Here is a 20,356-nt window from a genome sequence, read left to right on the forward strand (position 1 = left end):
CCTTTCTCCCGGACCAATATACATATTACCCACCGTCCATCCCTGCACAGTTTCAAGTGCCCTCTGGGACAGGACCTGCTATCCCAGTTCCGTACCACCACCAGGCTGGAGAAACAGAACTTTACATGTAAATGACATTATCCGATTTGGACATTAGCACTGACTCAGAGTTTCTAAGACAATGTTTTTGGCCACAGAAATATAGGTATGCAGTCAATTGGCTCTCTTTGAGGATTCCCCAAATAACAAATGAGGATTCCCAAATAATAAATGCTTTTTGCTGGATGTCAAGTGAAATTTGCTTTTGAAATTGCAACATCACCATTCACTGCTAAAGGCTAAATCATAAAGGGGTTTAGAAAAATGCATTAGAATCAGTATGAAAATGCTGGGAGAGCAAAAAGGTGATTTCCATGAACCACTTATCTCATGGTTTTGCATTATTTGTTATTATTATATACCACAGGGAGTTGTAAAAAGAGACTTTTCTCATCTAAGCAACTTCAGAAAAGTATGTGTTTCTGGGGCTGCAGTCAACCCAATTTCTTGTGACCATCTTCTTCTGCCAAGGTCACAGACAGGATTCCTAACCCCAACTTCTTTATGAAGGCTGAATTCCAGGCAGATGCCTTTCGAGTATCAATATACAGTAGGAATTGATTTTTTTCTTTTTGGGTCACACCCAGCGATGCTCAGGGGTGTGACCTGGCTTTGTGCTGAGGAATCACTCCTGGCGGTGCTCAGGGGACCATATGGGATGCTGGGAATTGAATCTGGGTCGGCCATGTGCAAGGCAAACACCCTACCCGCTGTGCTATCGCTCCAGCCCCAGTAGGACTTGATTTAATCTGACATTTCATTAATCACAGCTCTGCAACCAGTACAACAGCATCATAAAGTGAATTCTCAGCTCCATCTAGTTCCGTCCTGGATCTGTCATCAGGATGGCTAAAACCACACATGTCTGCCAGGAGATGACTTTTCCCTCCCAGAGGTCAGATACCCACTTTGTTTCCCTGAGGTTGGAGTCCAGTGTCTCTGCTGGACGGTGTGTGACACCAGCAGTAAACACCAACCCACAGGCAACACGGTGTGGCTGTCCAGCGGTGGCTGCCGTGCTCACAATAGTCACTGAAACTCACGTTATGTTCTCCAGCAAAGCTTCCCTATTGATTAAATGGGCCTTTTGGTTTCCTCGGAGCAAAAGATATGTTTGGCTTCTCCAACATATCTTTCAAAAGCAGGGAAGAAATTTCGCTCTGGGAAAGTATCGACATCCTCCTCCTGCTTCTGGGGGTAGCCAATGAGGAGATCCAGTAGCACGTGAAGAAAACAAGCACTTCATGGAGATTCAAGGCGAGAGTTTCCAGGACTCAGCACTTGAACAAGAAAGCGTGAGTGGCAGTTTTTAGAGTTTTCTGGAGCCAGCTCACATGACCATAAAGACTGTCATCTTTGGGAAATTATTTTTGGGACTTAAGTCAAATCCTTAACAATGAAAAACCCTTTGCCATACTATCATAAGAACCACTGAACAGATATAAATTTGTAGTAAGTGGTCTTAAAGAGCACACAACTTTAAAAATTAATATGGCACCAGGGTTTTACATTTCACTTGTGTAACAATAGCTTAGTTATCTACAGCAGTTTCAAATAAACACCATTACTGTTATTATTAACTTGATTCCCATGTTTACTTTTCCATTGATAGAAACTTGGCAGTTTTTGATGAATTACTTATGATAGGAATTAATGAGCATGGGTATAAGGATTTGCCTGGGAGCAAAAATTTGGGAACCAATTTTGTTCCTACAGTGAGGAATGAGTAGATTTCTTTTCGTTTTGCCTCTTTTTTACAAAACTGTATTCTAATTTTTTTAAAATTGGCACACTGAGGGTATATTTTAGGATGCACATGGCACACACACCAGTGGTTAGCAAGCTATGAAATCCGAGTCAATTTTTTTATTGGCTCTTGGGAAGGAGCCACATACTTTTCCCCATCACATCCTTGCAGGAATTCTTCTATTAGAGGTAAGAACAGTGATGTTCTTTATCCTCATCCCCTTCGTCCTGGCTCTTTGCTCAATGCATGCATAAGCATAGGCATACCCAAGAGACACACGGACGGTTCTTCAAAGGTATCAGCAGAGAGAAGGAATGACCACTTAAAATTCCACACCAGATCCTTCTTCCTTGAAGAATTTGCCCAATTTGCCCAATCCTGCAGAGCTCCCTTCAGCAATCTGACAGGACAGAAGCTTTTAGAAGTTGCTCACCCCTTCGCAGGAGGTTGGTTTAAAAATCTATGCCACATGGCACAACTCTACCTGAAGTCCCTGTTGGAGTCAGTTAAGAAATACATAAACTACTTTGACCAACGCCTAGTGTTAGTACTAATGCTAATACTGCCACCATGAGTGTGACCAAGGGCACGTGAGCTCTACAACCAAGTATGTGACCCCCGGCCATGACAACAATGACAAAAAATGGAAGGGAAAGGGGAAAAATATAAGAGAGACTAATCAAAGACTAATGAGAGTACTCCTTTTATTCATATCATTTCAGATAATGAATGTTGGCAACAGTAGCTGATATTAAATGTTCCTATATGCCAAGCACAAGAGGGGTTTTTGGTTTTGTTTTGCTTTGGTTTGGGGGCCACATCCCAAACAGTGCTCAGGGCTTAGTCCAGGCTCTGTGCTCAAAGGAATCTCCTGGTGATGCTTAGGGGCCCATACGTGGTGCTGGTGATCAAAGTGGAGTTGGTTATATGCAAGGCAAGCACCTTAACCACTGTACTGTATTTCTGACGCCCAAGCACTAGTGTTTTACCTGAAAAATCTCCATTCATTCTCAAGCCTTTGAAAAAAGTGCTTATTATTCTCATTTTCTTGGTAAGGTAAAGGAATCTCAGAGAAGGTACACGATCACGATCACGGTCAGGAAATCCCGTTAATCACCGATTTCTCGGGCGGGCTCAGTAACCTCTCATTTCATCCTTTTCCTGAGACCTTAGAAGTCTATCTTGACTCGGCCCTCCCAACGATGTCGCATTGGGGGCTCTTTCAGGGTCAGGGGAATGAGATCCAGCTTGTTACTGGATTTAGCATATGAATACACCAGGGGAAGCTTGCAAGGCTGTCCCATGTGGGCAGGAAACTCTCAGAAGATTGCCAGCTTCTCCCAGAGGGAGAAGTAGGCTACAAGATATCATACATCTCAAGTAAAATAGAGAAGGTACACAAAATGTCCAATTCCAGACTTTTATCTGAGAGGGATCCAGCCTTATTGAGAACAAATCTGGGCTCTGACAAGCAGTACCCCATTGTCTGTAATTTGGGGGATATTTAACAGTGGAATTTGAATTATGACATCTGAAAAGCCAGCCCTGGAATGAAGGTCGAACTGAATATATATGGAGGAGTAAGGAATCTTACCTCTTCTTTCATTTCCTTGGCACCTCGCAAGTCTCTAAGCTTTAGCATTTTCTGAGTTTTGTGATAAACCTGAAAAGGTCAAGAATTGAAGATGGAAAAAGTACCAATGAGTTTGACCCTTTAAAGATCTTCCTATCTTCTCGGCGGGCGGCGGGAGGGTTGAGACATTTCCAGAACCTTGAGCCAGGATGCCCAGGCCTGCCTATCTGTTTACACTTAAACTTTTGTTTTTGGGCCACACCTTATGATGCTCAGGGCTTACTCCAGGCTCTGCACTCAGGGATCACTCCTGGCAGTGCTCAGGTGACCATATGGAATAATGGGGATTGAACTCAGTGCTATCTCTTCAGCCCCTACATTAAAACTTTCACCAGGAAGAAAGTTTCAAGGTTTTGCCTCCCTGACACCTCCTGCAGCCCCTCCACACACACCTTTCTCAGTGAGTGTCTAATGTATCCTTGAAGAAAAACAAAAAATCTGAGATTATCTTTTTTTCTTTTTTGGGTCACACCCGGCGATGTACAGGGGTTACCACTGGCTTTGCACTCAGGAATTCCTCCTGGTGGTGCTCAGGGGACCATATGGGATGCTGGGAACCCAGGTCGCCCTACCCGCTGTGCTATCTTATTTTTGTGACAAGTGCGGTTAACATTAGGTTTTGACTATGAACAGATAGCGTCACCTTCATTCTTAGATAACGCTGGCATGGAGATAACATCACTACACACTTCACAACAAACCAAGCCCGGGGAGGCCTAAGGTCACAGGGGCTGTCAGACTGCACCATTGATTTTTAAGTCTTAATTTGGAAGTCACCGACGATATGGTTTTCTGAATCCTCAAGTTACCATTACGCCAATGCTTAATCAAGATACGCATTTGGTGGGGGGAGGGGGCTGGGGGCTGGGACTCTGGGCAACAGCCTCTGCCTCGGATGTACCAGATGCAGATTCGGTCCCCACAACTGCGCCCACTGCATCGAGTGACTGCATCACCGCAGGCATCATCCTTGCTGCCACCACAAGTGTGACCATGGGCACGTGAACTCCACAACCAAGTGTGTTGTCAAATAAAAAAAAAGGGAAGGTGGGGGGAGATAGGAAAGTTGGTTTTGGTTTATCTAAGTAAAAAACGTCAAGGACTATTTTGCAAACGTACATTTGTAAGTGCAGGGTGACACATTTAGGGTCATAATGAGCTGAACTTGCGAAAATAATCTAATTCAAAATGTTTTGAATCAGAGACTAGAGGAAATTTACACCACGTACTTACCTGCAGAATAGTTCGAAGAATGAGAAGCTATCAAATTAGTCATTCTTTGTAATGAACCACATCCCTCACCCCAATAAAAGCCAAGACGATGAAGAAAGAATGCTGGCAAGACATGGAATTTGGAATGCTTTATGGGGTTGAGTTCTGAAGTGCTACATTGTATACCCCCCACCCCCAAGTCTTCGGACACATAGGCCACGGGGGCATGGGCTGGGCTTCAGAATTCCCCACAGGGAAAGGCCGGATGGAGTTGAAATAACAAACACCCTTCAAATCTTGGGGACTTAAAACGATGATGGTTTATTTTCCGCTTGTGCTACTAATCAGACAGTCGGGCTCTGCTCTTCACTGTCCTCAACTGGTAGAACCTCTTTTGTGGTGGTTGCCTGTTGTCAGGGCAGCAGAGGGGGAAGCTGGTGAGTCGTATACACAGGTTCTTAAAGTGGAAGCAACATTCTTCCCCTCAACATTTCATTGGTCAGGACGAGTCACGGGGCTGGGCTGAATGCTTTGTCCTCCCATGGAAACCCTGGTAAACCTTCCAAATGATTTCCATACTAGGGAGGTGCTGGGTGGCCAGGCTGCTATAACAAAGCATCACAGGCTGGGTGGCATATACACCTCAGGAATTTCTCTGGAGGTTGGGAAGCGCAAGGGCAAGGCATCAGAAAGTTCAATGTCTGGTACACTCACCTCCCCAATCCCCACTGGCCATCCTGTAAATGCATGGAGTGGGAGGGCAGGGGTCTAGAGGGGCCCTTTCTAGGGACATGAATTCTGTTCATGAAGGTGCCACCTTTAGGACTGAACATCTCCCAAAGGCTTCACTTGTCAATACTCTCACCATTGTGGTTAGGATTTTTGAGCGGGGCTGGAGTGTGGGGACACACACATTTCCCTCACAGTACTAGGTCCGAGAGGATGGATAATAGTGGGGCATCAAAGAATGATGAACTTCAGGATCTCTTGGTTTGGAATCTGTCTCAGCACTTAAGTTACTTTGGAAAGACAGTTATTTCTTTGAGCCTTAATTTTTCCTCTGTAAACTGGGGGTTAGTACTAAATGGTCTTTCTCTTCCTTAGTCCTCAGGTTTACTGAGTTCATAGACATCTTTCTGTGATAGCCACCACAAACTTAATCCAAACACCACGTGCGAGCTGGAAGAAATATATCCTTAAGAAAATACCTGATGGATAAGCCCGGAAATAATTCTTAAATGAAATGAAACCTTGGCACGCTGACAGAAAAGTGATTTTCTAGATTGTAATGTGTTCACCTTCACAGCTCGGATTATAAGGGCTCAGAGCATTGGGGAGGGAAAGTGGAAGACACAAGCCCTCATATCTGCATGAAAATAGATTGGACTTTGCTAAGTAAAATATGTCAGAGGAGAAACTGAGGTGAATTATACTCCATGAGGGAGACTTGGGCAATTTGGATGTGCTTATGGATAAAAAATAAAAGAGAATGGCAGGGTTACAGGATCAATGTTTGAAGCATTTGGCAGTCATGCTTGCCTGGTGGCTAAGAACAGTGATTTGAGGGAGTGTCAAATGCTTTATAAAGTGATCAGGTGAGCCCTCACAGTGCTCGCTGAGGAGAGGGTCAGACAGATCATTTACTGAGGAAGAAACTGGCCTCAGAGGGAGAGGCTCCATACCTGTTCTGTGGAACCCATTTCTGACCAGGATGTTCATCTCTCTCCTTACACTGTCTCCTGCCTCTCCTTGGAGACTTCCACTTCCTGCAGCTTGATCTCTTCTGCTGGCATCTCTGATTCCCTTGCACCCACCCAGACGACTGTTTTCTATTATTTCAAAGTCCTCTTTCCAGTAAGCCTTCCCTGACTGTTTTCTATTATTTCAAAGTCCTCTTTCCAGTAGGCCTTCCCTTCGGGGCAGCTGTGCTCAGAAAAATATCCAAATCCACACACACAAACAAATGTCATGTATATAAAAACTTGGTCCAAGAACCTTGTACCTTCTGAGTTGCTTCCCGAGAAATACCAGATTTTGACTTCACTTGGGTGACTGGTATAGGCAGGCAGGAATACCAGGCACGCAAAGGGAAAGGAATGCTTTTCTGTTACTCAGCTTCTTCTGTTACACTTCTTCTGTGCCTCATTTCTGCCACATGCAACAGTAGAGCATCTTCTTCTTTCTTTATTTTTTTGGTTTGTTTTCTGAGAAAGCACCATCGTTGTAAACTTAACAACAAATCAGTTCATGATTCCCTCCGCCTCCTTATGTTTTCTTCAGAATGAGCCTAAGTTCCTGGGATCTGGACTGGATCTTGGCACCAGGGTCACTTTTGGTTCATAAAACCTGCTGCTCCTTTACATGTATGAACTTTTTACACAGCATTTCATATAATGTCAAATCTGTCTTATGACTGAGGATATTAATCTTAAACACTTGACTATGTTTACCAAGTTTATCCTTTTCCCCAACATAATAACAATTATCATCTCCTCCAATATAATAAGTAGATGTTGTTCCTTGAATTGTCTTCCGCTGCCTTTATCATATAGGCAAATAAAGATTCTTGACTTCAGAAAGAATTTCCCAAATTCCTTTACCTGCTCTCCCAGGGTGAGCTCCTTCTTCCAGGTCTCAAAGGCTTTTTGTGAAGAGAGCTAAGGACTTGGAAAGCATTATTATCAGCTGGCACTTGCCTGGATGCCTGCTCTCCGGCAAGACAGGGGTTAAATACTTTGGGATAACTTCAGCTGCCAAGTCTCTTAGGTTCAGCTCAGCAATCAAACCGTATAACCTAATAGAGCCCCTGGTGCTATGGGGAACACAGGACACTGATTTATATTTTAATATCAGTAATTTCCACAAGAGCAACATTTCTGAGTGTCATTTTACAATTTCTGTCAAATGCCAGCCCAGTTTTTCTTAATTCTGTTTATTGAGCCTGAATCTGCAAACTCATCCGCAATGCAGATTCCTGGCTCCCAGGAGAGAATGCATTTCCATCTTCCTCTGGAATGTGAGGGATGGGGATAGGGTTAGAAATGGGCCTATCAGCTACATGGAAATGGAAACGAAATACTGTTCAGAAAGAATGGTTAGGGCACACTTTAAGTTAAAAAAAGTGTGTGCATGCGTGTGTGTTTGTGTACATGTGCGTGCACACAGACACATACTCATACATGGTTGTGTGAAAACTGGACAAACTTTGCCAAAGAAAGTCAACCTGGGAAGGTTTTTTTTTTAGTCCTGGCATTCTACCAGCTTCCTGGGTTTCTTTTTATTTGGGGGGGGGCAGGAGGGTGGTGGTCACACCCAGTGATGTTCATGGGTTACTCCTGCTCTGCAGCATTCAGGAATTACTCCTGGTGTTTCTCCAGAGACCATGTGGGAAGCCGGGGATAGAATCTGGGTTGGCCGCGTGCAAGGCAAAAGCCTTACCTGCTATACTATAGCTCCAGTCCTGTGGGAAGGTATTTGGGATCCAAATTGGACTCTTTTAAGCTAAGAAAGAAGAACGTTTCTGCTCCCTGCAGAATTGAGAGGAGGAACCAGGATGGAAAGAACCGGGACCTTTTGTTGTTCCCCAGTGGTTTACTCCGACAGCTGCCATGGCCATCAGCTCTGAGGTAGGTTGTACAGTGCTGTGGGATCCTTAACAATAAGGAAGGTGGGGCATATTGGCAGTGGGAAATGCACACTGGTTGGAGGGTGTTGGAACACTGTATGACTGAAACCTGATCACAAACAGCTACATAACTGTGTCTCACGGTGATTGAAAAAAACAAAACAGAAAGGGTGGGTCTGTAGCTGGTACAGCGGGGAGATGGTACAGCTGGGAGGGCGGTTGCCTGGCACACGGCTGATGTGGGTTTGATTCCCAGCATCCCATATGGTCTCCTGACCATTGCCAGGAGCGATTCCTGAGTGTGGGGCCAGAAGTGACCCCTGAGCATCACCAGGTGTAACAAGTTCGCCCCCATCAAAAAAAAAAAAAAAAAAAAAAACTAGAGGCCTGCACTGCACTATAAAATCCACCTGTAGCCTTTTAATACAAAGATCCTGAAGTTCTATTTTTGCTGAACGTTTAAGAAAAGTCCAGAGTGGGTGCTGCGGTCCCCAGCGTGCCAGGGAGAGCTTGCTGGACGGGCGCTGATGCCCAACTTTCACTCCTCTTCCCTGCGCGCCCGCAGCTCCAGCTCTGCACAGGGCCTTTCCCCGACAGCGTGTGACCCATTTCCTGCAGCCGTGCGATGTCCTGCTTCCCGGGGAGCTGACCGTGAGCTTCCGTTCCTCTGCGTGTCACAGAAAACCAGCCAGGAGTCGGAGGCGAGGGGCTTGTGTGGTCTTTTTCCCACGCCCCTCACTCCGGGAGCAAGTCTAGGCCGGCGTCCTGGGGCCAGGCACCTCCTGCTCGTCCTGCTCCCCCTGCAGCCCGCAGCTTCGCCCCCTCTCCCTCCAGCGGCACGTCTCCTTGCCAAACCTCTGGCAGAAGCGTGTGGAGTTTCTCAGTGGAGCTATCGACCACATTGACTGAAGCCGCAGCAACGTGTTTCTCCCCGTCCAAAAGGGTAAAAATAACAGGAACAAGTTGTCGGAAATGAAATTTCAATTCATCCACGCCCTTTCTACACTTCTGCCGCGACTCCCAGGCAGGGATCAATAGTGTTTAGACAGCCAAGGAGATTTTTTCCCCTCTTAAAGCACCAGATCAATAGGGGAAAAAAAAAAACCCTCCAACCCTTGGTATGTGTTGTAGTAATGTGAACAAATCAGAGGCCCTCGGCTAAACAGATTGAGTGAAGGCGGCGCGGCCCGAGCTTAGGAAGGGAGCGCGGCGGCCTGGAGTGGTGGGAGGCGGGAAGGCATCACCTGGGGGGCACCCCGCGCCCACAGTTCCCACGTGGAGGCAGCAAATGGAAATCCTGTTCCCCCTGAGAGGGCAAGGCGGGAAAAGGCTGTCTCGTGGCCTGCAGCGAGAGTTCTTCCACGTGTAGTTCTTCCACGGACGTGCATTTGCTTAGCGGACGGCGTGGCCACGTGAACTTGTGCCCCACTGGACTTGGGTTTGGCTTGAACTCTTCAATGAAAGAAGCAAAGTCGTGGGTTATTGGTGTCTTTTTTTTTCTCTCTCTCTTTTACATGTTTTCTTACCCATCACGCTACCCAGCTCTCAAACGTTTATCTCTACCCCGGAAGATCCCCCAGCACTGCGTGTCCGGGTTACCTGCTAGTGCCCCATCACTGTCCCCAATTCAGGTCATGTCTGACTCACCTGCTTTCCTCATCGGTGGTGATCCCTGAGGCCAATTCTTTCTCCTTTTAATCCCACCCTTCATGTGACAGAAAAATTAGGTTGAAGCTCAATTTTCATTTTCCTGTGAGCAACCATCTCTTTTCGTAAGAATTCCCTAAAATTTTATGGCATCTTTTCTCCCCACTAGAAAGATCACAAGGATATCTGCAAAATTAGACCCACTATGGAATTTAATCATTCTGTTTCAAGAGGCCGGGATTCAGTGGGTTGTAGGACTAATGAAGGGACTAGAAACTGAAGACTTCTGAGGTGGGTTCACATAAAAAACTCTTTTACCTACACTTAGAAAGGGTAGCCCAAGATCCTAAAAGACTATCATATAGCTGCTACTCCTTTGTGTAATTAAAAATATTACTCAGGGTGTCAAACCTAAAGGTGAACATATGAATATTGGCTTTCACCCTGAAAGATTTGTTATTCTTATCAAGTTATGCTTATCAAGTTCATATCTGTAAGGAGCCAATTTTTTTTTTCTTTTTGGGTCACACTCAGAAATGCTCAGGGGTTACTCCTGACTCTGCACTCAGGAATTACTCCTGACAGTACTTAGGCCACCATATGGGATGATGGGGATTGAACCCAGGTTGGCTGTATGCAAAGCAAATGCCTTCCTTGCTGCACTATCGCTTTGGCCTCCAAGGAGTCAATTTTTCATTAGAAATAAAGCTAGGGGCCAGAGAGATAGTACAGTGGATAGGGTGCTTGCCTTGCATGCGACTGACCTCAGTTCGATCTGGCTTCCCATATAGTCCCCTGAGCAGAGCCACTTTCTGAGCATAGAGCAGAAGCCCTGACCAGGTGTGGCCCCCAAAACTGAAAAAAAAAACCCCACAAAACAAAAAACAAAACCCACCCAAAATTTAAAGCACTGACTAAATGCAGTATAAGGAATATATAAATGTACCAATAAACATGTTTTAGTTTAGATAATAAGTATTTTGTAGTAAGTTTAGTTAATTATATGTTTATAGTAGTCATAGACAAAAGAGATGACTTTTGCTGATTATACTGTAAACAGAAATTCCTCTGACCAGAGATAGTACCTCAGGTAGGGCACAGCAGTTCGATCCCTGCCCCACCTACGGTCCCCTGAGCCCTGCCTGGAATGATCTCTGAATGGAAAGCCAGAGTAAGCCCTGGGAATTGCCAGGTGTGGCCTCCAAACCATACACATAGAAAAAAAAACACAATAACAACAACCCAAAGAACTCCACAAAATACTACTTCAAACTAAAACAACCTCCACTAAGAAATCCCAATAAATTTATTTTATTTTATTTTATTTTTTGCTTTTTGGGTCACACCCAGCGATGCTCAGGGCTTACTCCTGGCTCTGCACTGAGGAATTACTCCTGGCAGTGCTTGGGGACCATATGGGATGCCGGGGATCGAACCTGGGTTCGGCCGCGTGCAAGGCAAACACCCTACCCGCTGTGCTATTGCTCTGGCCCCAAGAAATTTATTTTAGAGTCATTTCCTGTGCCTTGTGAAACCATAATTAATGAATTATTTTATTTATATTTTGGAACCACACTGGTGGTGCTCAGGGACTACTCCTGGATTAGGTTTTGGGGTCACTCTAGGCGGTGCTTAGGGGACCGTGTGGACCTTCAGCCTGTAAAACATTCACTACAGGCTGCTAAGCTCTCTCTTTGGCCCCTAAACCCATATTTTATTTTAGTTGTAGTTACAATATTTCATGTCATGTTTAAAGCAAAAGACAAAGTGCATTTTGCTTCTGCTCTAACAGACAGCAAGAATCACAAAACCCCTTCCCCACTGAATCTAGGGCAGGAAAGCTCAGTGAGTGGAAGATGAAGAGGGCCGGTAGGGAGAAGAGTGGGGAAAGTACAAGAGCCGAGATGTGTGTGTGGACGGGGCAGTCCTGGCCCTGGGAGCTGAGGGCTTCAGGAGCCCCCCTTGGTGATCACAGTGGCCCTGGTCCCTTTGTGTATGCCAGACACAGGTACTTAACCCATATTTCATTATGTTTTTTGAAAGGACGGTTTGGGCCACACCCTGGAGTGCTCAGGGGCTATCTCTGATTCTGTGCACAGGAGTCACTCCTGACAGTACTCGGGGACTATTCCTGGCACTGGGAATCCAACCCCACACAAGTGTTTACCCCTGTATTATCTCTCTTAACCTGAACCCATATTCTAACGTGTTGATGCCAGAGCACTTGGCTATGGCAGTGCCCAGGTCACTGTACCAGGCTTTGCTCCTCAACGTCACCTGCCTTCCTCAAAGGGGGATTCTAGAATGAGACATACCGAGCTCAGTGACCGCAAAGAACCAAGGATAGGTATGAGTAGGAAAAGTCACTCTCCGCGCATTGCTGCAAAGAGGAAAGAGATGACAAGTATTAACTTATTCAGTAATTTCAGAAGTGCCAAGACTCTAGGATGCATTAGGTGAAGCAGAAGCCCACAGAGACAAACATAGCCCTGAGAACTGGTACTGTAAAGCAGACCCCCTTGGAACGAGTCTCTTATTGGTCGGTGATTCTTATTAGCATTTTTGTAGTTCGAATCTTTGAATATATTGTATAGTCCAACGACTCCAGAATGAAAAAGGGTACTGACAGGTTTTCTGTTGGTTCCAACTTCTGTTCACTTCCCCTCTCCCCTTTTCTCTGTGCCCCAAGGTGCACTTGTGGGTGCTTTATTGGCTGCCCTCTGGTCTCTGGCTAATGTGTAGCATCAGAAAATGTGTAGCTCAGATAGACCAAGGACTGTGACAAATGTGTATGAGGACTATAACTGGAAGCCTACCTCAAGTGCTGGGGGAGAAGGCAATTGGGATAGAGAAGGGACCATTAGGACAAAGACAGTTGGAAATGATCACTCTGGATAGGTATTCTGTGCTGAAAGTAGGTAAAGGAACAAGCATGATAATCTCTCAGTATCTGTATTGCAGACTATAGCATTGAGGAGGGGGGGGAAGGAAGGAAAGAAGGAAAGAAGGAAGAAATAAAGAAGGGAGGAAGGAAGGAAGAAGGAAGGAAGGAAAGAAGAAAGGAAGGAAGGAAGGAAGGAAGGAAGGAAGGAAGGAAGGAAGGAAGGAAGGAAGGAAGGAAGGAAGGAAAGAAGGAAGGAAGGAGAGTGTCTGTCATAGAGCCACAGAGGCAGGCTGGGTGGGGGGGGTGGCAGGGCGGAAACTGGGGTCATTGGTGGTGGGAAACATACACTGGTGAAGAGATGGGTGTTGAATCATTGTATAATTAAAACCCAATCATGAACAGCTTTGTAACTGTATTATCTCATGGTGACTCAATTTAAAATTTTTTTTAAAATGTGTATGAGAACTGTGACATGTCTCCAGGAGTGACTGGGGCCTGGCCCGCACTTCATTGGGGGTTCTGTCCTCCAGTAGCTCTGCGGCTCATTTTATCTGCTCGTCCCTGGTGCAGGTCCCGGAAAGAGTCCTCAGGCTCCTCTTCTGCTCCCTGGCACTGCACAAGAGCTCACACTCCTGCTCCCATGTTCACACCTAGTGTCCCAGGCCACATTTTGTGATGACTCTGCTGCAGCAAGCCACTTCCTTCCTTGCGGGGACTGTCCTATGGTGAGTGGACAGTTACTGGGGTTTCCAGGGCTGGCAGGACCCTGAACCCCAGACAGGGTGGTGGAACAGAAACTTCATCTCAGTCAGGGCACTCAGAAGTCAAGAGATCCAGCACCAGGACAAACCAATGTTATGCAACATCCATCCAGTTCTTTTATAGTTTAATTGTCCATGAGGCCTGGAGCGATAGCACAGTGGGTAGGGCATTTGCCTTGCACGCGGTTCGATTCCCAGCATCCCATATGGCCCCCGAGCACTGCCAGGAGTAATTCCTGAGTGCATGAGCCAGGAGTAATCCCTGTGCATCGCCAGGTGTGACCCAAAAATGAAAAAATAAACAAATTGTCCATGAATCTGGAGGTTTGTCACTGGGCTCTCAATCTACTCTGGTGTCTGAGAGTCTACCTTTATTCAAGTAGTACACAGTGTTGATAACTATAGCTTTAAGATATAATTTGATATCAGGAATTGTATTACTTCCTAGCTCCTTTGTCTTCATAATTGCTTTAGATATCTGGAGAGTGTTCTGATTCCATGAAAATATTAGTAGAGTTTGCTCTAAGTACTTGAAGAATGTCATGGGAATTTTGATAAGAACTGCATTTGGGGGCTGGAGCAATAGCACAGCGGGTAGGGTGTTTGCCTTGCACGTGGCCAACCCGGGTTCGATTCCCAGCATCCCATATGGTCCCCTGAGCACTGCCAGGGATAGTTCCTGAGTGCAGAGCCAGGAGTAACCCCTATGCATTGCCAGTTGTGACCCAAAAAGCAAAAAAAAAAAAAAAAAAAAAAAAAGAGAACTGCACTTGAGTAAAATCATTATTTTGATTATATTCATGGATTCTTCCAATCCATAAATATAAAACATATTTTTAATTTTTGTATCTTCCATTTACTAAAATAGTAATTAATACAACAGATCAGAATTAATATACAAGATTTATAAGGCACTCACAAAACTCAGTAACAATAAAACCAGTAACTGCATCAAACACTGAGACTGGAGATAAACATACACTTCCACTAAAAGGATAAAAAAAGAGATCCTACTCCAGTGCCATGGCGGCACGAGCTCTCTGCTTGGCCCTCTGGGGACGCACCTCCACTTTCATATCCAGGTGACAACACATGTCTGTCTCTAAACTCTCCTCTGTAAGGAATCAGTCATACTGCACAGGGGACCCGCCATCCTCTTGTAAAACTGCTGGTAATTAATTACATCCACAATGTAATTAATTGTGGATTAATTAATTCACAACTTCCAAAGGAGGACACACTCTCAGGTCCTGGGAGATGGAACTTCAGCATATGCATTTTCGAGGACTCAGCTCTAAGCATCATAGCAGATTAAATGAGCTCACGTGTCTTCTGTTCAAGCAACCAACCCACCAACACACCCACCCACCAGCCACCAACAAATACACACTCCTTGCTTGCTCTCCTCACTGCTCTTCAAGTAGAAACTGCTTAAACAGGGTTTTACTTTGTATGTCCTTCCCTTGCAACCACTCACCTTGCCACCGCCATTCTGATTGGTCCCGGTCAAACTCTTGTTAGATCCACCGGGCCTTCGTTCCTGGTCGTATCTGACAAACTTCACTTTCCGCCCTGGTTTCAGGCCCTTGGTTTGCTTCTTGCCTCGGAGGCTGCGCCTCCGTGTGCTCAGCATCTTCCTGATCTTGTCCTCCCTGGCCTCCTCCTCGCCCTCTCGGGCGGGCAGCGTGCAGAGGCGCTGAACTCGGCTGCAGAACAAGCCTCCAGCAGACCCACCCCGCGGAGTTCCCCACCTGTGCAAGCCGGGGGACGCCAACTCAGCCTCTTCACACAAACTCAGAGCCCTCTCCTCTAACCCCCCGGGCCGCCAGACCGGCTGAAGGAACCGACGCATGTCACATGCGTTACTACCCCAGACCCTCCTCTGGGTACCTCCCATCAACTCAACCTAAGCTGCAGCACAATTCCATCATACAGGCACTCTGGGCATCCGCACTAGAGACAAGAGGCGCACGGCTACTCTCGCGGAGGGGAAACGGTCTCCCCGGTGGGTCTGGGACCAGCTGAATGTGTCGGTGGGACCCCAGGTCTGTGGGAACCCCCTGGGAGGGGCCAGACTATTTGCCCCGCTGCGCCCATGCCTACCCGCCCACCCCCACTCTGCATCCAGATCGAGAAGCTCTTTCCTCCAAATAGGCTGCTCTGGACACTCAGGGTCGCAGAGAGAGCGGCTCCATCTCCGGGACCTGGCCCTGGCCCTGGCTCCTCTTCCCCAGAACGACTCTCTCCCATCTTCAGTGTTGGGAGGGATGCCCACCATCCCTGCACCGTCCCGTGGTCCACTACGGAGCGGCGGAGGAGCCAAAAGGGATACTGCACTTCCGAGGCGCAGTCGCTTGCTTTCCTTTGGAGATATCACAGAAGACTCGCAGATGGTGGCCTTTTAATTGTAATAAGGAGAGATGGTCTGTTGAAGGGGGTTTGGAGAGAAACGAGGATTTCCGACGAAGTCAGAGGACTAGGAAAAGGGCCAGATAGTACAGAGGGTAGGACACTTGCTTGGTCGCATGACTACTTCCAAGCACTGCCAGGAGTGATCCCTGAACACACAGCCAGGAGTAAACCTTGAGCACAGCCCCCCACCCCCAACAAAATCGAACAAAAAGAAGAGTTGGAGAGGAAGAGTTGGAGAGGAGAGTGTGCAAAGCTTTAGAAGTTAGGGTGCAGAATCTGGAATTAATTTATGGGTAATGAGGAGCCAGTGAAAGTTTCTGAGCTGGGGAGTGACACCTCAAGAATTGTTTTAGGCAGAATTAGCCTAAGTTTTGTGTGTCAGAGACAGGGCAGCCAGAAGTAGGAGGAAGAGAATAGGTCCAGTCAGCTAGAAAAGAGTTAGGACTTGAGAAAGACTTGCTCTTCAGGCACGTGTGCTCCTCGAACACGTGTTTCACTTGCTTTGTCTCTTGTCTCTGTGTTTTCCACTCTGGAGAAGCCCTGTTCTCTCTAGAGCATGCACCTCTCCCCGCCCCCCCCCCCCATCTTTCTAAGTTTCAATAAAAACCATCTTGCTTTCCAAAAAGAGAGAAAAAGCCAGTTAAGCAGAGAAAAGGGTAAGAAACCTGTCTTTTTAATTTGTCTCTATGAAGAGTATAGTGCTATATTCAAATAGGTGAATGAAGCACACCTATGTTTATTGAATACAAATTAGGAGCAAAGAACAGAACTGAATTTCTCAAGAAATAGTTCTTGACAGTTGAGATGGAAAATCAAACCACAGAGGTGGCCCCACTGTATTCTGAGTTGTACAATATTTCTACTTCTCAGACAAATCTAAGCTTAGATTTGGTTTCTGTGGGCTCCAAGCACTGGCTCCATTCAACAGATTGGGTTAAAGTAGGACAACTTTCTGGTTAAGTAATTGGACTGGACTTTAAAAAATCTAAGCAGTTTCTATAGTAGAACTTCTAGTTACCCCAAAGGATGTCTGTGTCCTATTTGACTACGAACCCTAAAGGATAGAGATGAGATGAAAGTAGTGCTGATTTTAGAGGGGGGGGGTGCAGGACGACCACTTCTATCAATCTCATTTTTATCTCAAAGTCTTTCCCTTGTCTCTGCTCTTCAGTGATCAAGTCATAGAGGGAAGGGAGGGAGAGTGAGGTGGTTACATAGGGGTGCTGCTATTGTTATGTTGGAAAATACTTTTTGATGTACAGTCATTTCCTTCCACTGCCAGAGGGTGTTGGTAATGAGCAAATCACCTTTTACTCCCTCTGGTGTGGATGTGAAATTGGCTGTTAATAGAGTTGCTAATGCTACCGGGTTAGCATGTGATTGTTCTATTTTAAGCCAATTTAAGTTATATTTGGGGAGTAGCCAATCAGACATCTCTTAAGAATAGGGGCCCAACTGCAGCATTTAATATCGAGAAACCCGCCTCACCTCCAGATGTGGTTGTGAGTGGAAAGTGCTGATCATGCTGCCGTTAATATGAAATGTTTTAATACAATGCCTTTTTTCCCTTGGTAGGTGCAAGAATAGTCTCATTAGGCAAATACCAAATGTTTTCATGATCAGCTTGGACCCATTCCAAACCCCAGTCATAGAGAATGCTACCAGTCAATGATGTACTTTATTTAATCTAACAAAGGGTTGATATTGGTCATTTAATGACTGCTTGTCAATACAGTGAAAGCAAGCTAGAAAACAAAATGTTCAGAAATGAGTTGAAAGGAGGAAATTGAAGAGATTTGATTAAATTATATATGCTGGATCCAGCAAATTAAAGGTAGAGATGACAACCTTTAGGTTGGTAGTTTTTTTTTCTTTTTGGGTCACACCCAGCGATTTACAGGCATTACTCCTGGCTCATGCACTCAGGAATTACTCCTAGTGGTGCTTGAGGTACCATATGGGAATCAAACCCAGGTTGGTTGCTTGCAAGGCAAACACCCTACCCGCTGTGCTATCGCTCCAGCCCCCCTTAGGTTGGTAGGTTATGGGAACATCTTTGACTTCTAAAGAAACTTATCAGAAGGGAAGACAGTGTTTTCTCCATGGACCCAAAAGCCCCCAGAGGGAAGGAGCGCAACTCTTCTTCTCTCTTACCTCCTCCTGGTCCTGTTTCAGGACAGTACTTATGTCCTCCTGGCGCATGGTATATGAAGTACCAGGGCATTGCTTAGGGAAGTTTCTTGATTACATAGAGTACTCTTGGAAAAAGCACTGTTAATCTGTGATTTTTGTGTTGTATTGGCTTTTTGTCTTTTTAAATGTGAAGCTCATTAACTACACACAGAAGGAAACAGGAATGCAGCAAAGAAAATAAAACTCAATTGATGTGATGGATAAAGGCACAGCCAGTGCCCTTCTGGCTTAGATTAATTGGGCTTGGCACGGCAAGGGCTCCCGTCACCTGCTCTGTTGACTGGGTGGAAGAAACTGGGGAAATGGAAAATATCAGAGTCTTCCAATACCCACGCCGACTCCCTGCCAATGTGCCTCCCAAGGAAACTCTAGGCTGAGCTCGCTGAGTACCACTAAGATGGGCTGGGCACGGCAGCCCACTTCCTTTGATCCTTATCTCATCCATCACACTTTTGCTGAGAGCTGCTTTGTGCCAGCAGGGATATAGTCATGTGAGTGGGAATCCTTCCACCCAGGGTCCATCAAGGGGAAACATTTAAAAAAACCAAGGCATGGTGATAAGTGGACTGGTAAATAACAGGTGGTTAAAAGCTTGGGCTTGTTATGGTTGTTTTGCTTTTTGGGCCACATCCAGTAGTGCTCAGGGCTTATTCCTGGCTCCTTATTTGGGGATCACTCCTGGTGAGATTGTGGTACCATATGGGGTGTAGGGGATCAAATCAGCCACATGCAAGGGAAGTACCTTACCCATTGTACTGACCCCAAAAGATTAAACACACCCAGCACAGGAGGGTGTGGTGAGATAGGGCCCCTCAGTGGGAATGTTGTCCTGCTCAGTGTCTGGGGAAAAAACAGGAGATTGCTCAGAAAGTATCAACATAGAGCTCCCATGCGACTCAGTGATCCACTTCATTGTGTTTAAGAACACAAAACGCCAATTAAAGAAGATAAATGCACAGCCATGCTCACTGCAGTGCCATGTGCAACAGCCAAAACGTGGACAGAACCCAGATGTCCAACGACAGATGGGTGGACAAGGAAGCTGTGGGACAGATACCCCATGCAGTACTACTCAGCTGCAAGGAAAGACAAAAACTTGCAGTTTGATGCAACCTGAATGAAGCTAGAGGCTGTCACCGTTAAATGAAATATAAGTCAGAGGAAGAGGCCGAATACAGGATAATCTCACTCTTCTGTGGTGGATGCTTTCCAACCATGGGATAGAAAGTATTGAACGATGACCCATTTTTGGCATCAAATTATAAAACAGATTATTGAGCAGTGGGAAGAGGGAGAGATGGTAAGAAGAGGAGGAATAGAAGTAAATATAAGGGCAGTGGTGGAGGACTTTGGGCTACTTCAGTATGGTGAAGACCCTTTAGTGAGGAACATGAAAATCATATACTTTAACACCACTGTAGCCACATTACTTAAGTTACAATATAAAGAAAAAATTAAAACAAAACGAAACCCAAAGAACCTAATACATTAGCCAAAGTGAAAATGGAGGGGAAGCAAGGAGGGGGAGGAAAATGTCCAAGTGCCATTATCCAGAAAGAGAAACTCAATTTTTACTTTTAAGGAAACTTATTGATCAGGATCTTTATGGAAGCCGAGGTCTTTGATCTCATATAGCGGTACAGTCACTGTACTGGACACAAGGTATAACCACAACCAACAACTCTCTGATTAGACTCTTCCTTTGTGTAAATGTCTTCTGAAGGTACCCTCACCGTGGAATATATCATAAACAAAAAAAATAAGGCCTGGGAATTTAGAAATCATTTGTGGTGGGGCTGGAGCAATAGCATAGCGGGTAGGGCATTTGCCTTGCAGGTGGCTGACCCGGGTTCGATTCCCAGCATCCCATATCGTCCCCTGAGCACCACCAGGAGTAATTCCTGAGTGCATGAGCCAGGAGTAACCCCTGTGCATCCCCGGGTGTGACCCAAAAAGCAAAAAAAAAATCATTTGTGGTCAATGTTTGAAAAATCTTCACGCATGTGGCACTTATAGTGTTTCAGGCACCGTTCTATACAAAGAATAGTGGAAGAAATGAAGGGACAGAGAGTGAAGGAATTTGCTCAGAGTCACACAGGTCACCAATGCAGAGTCAGGATCGGAACCCGTAGCATCAAGACTA

The sequence above is a fragment of the Sorex araneus genome, chromosome 8, assembly GCF_027595985.1.
Source record: "Sorex araneus isolate mSorAra2 chromosome 8, mSorAra2.pri, whole genome shotgun sequence".
Lineage (NCBI taxonomy): Eukaryota > Metazoa > Chordata > Mammalia > Eulipotyphla > Soricidae > Sorex > Sorex araneus.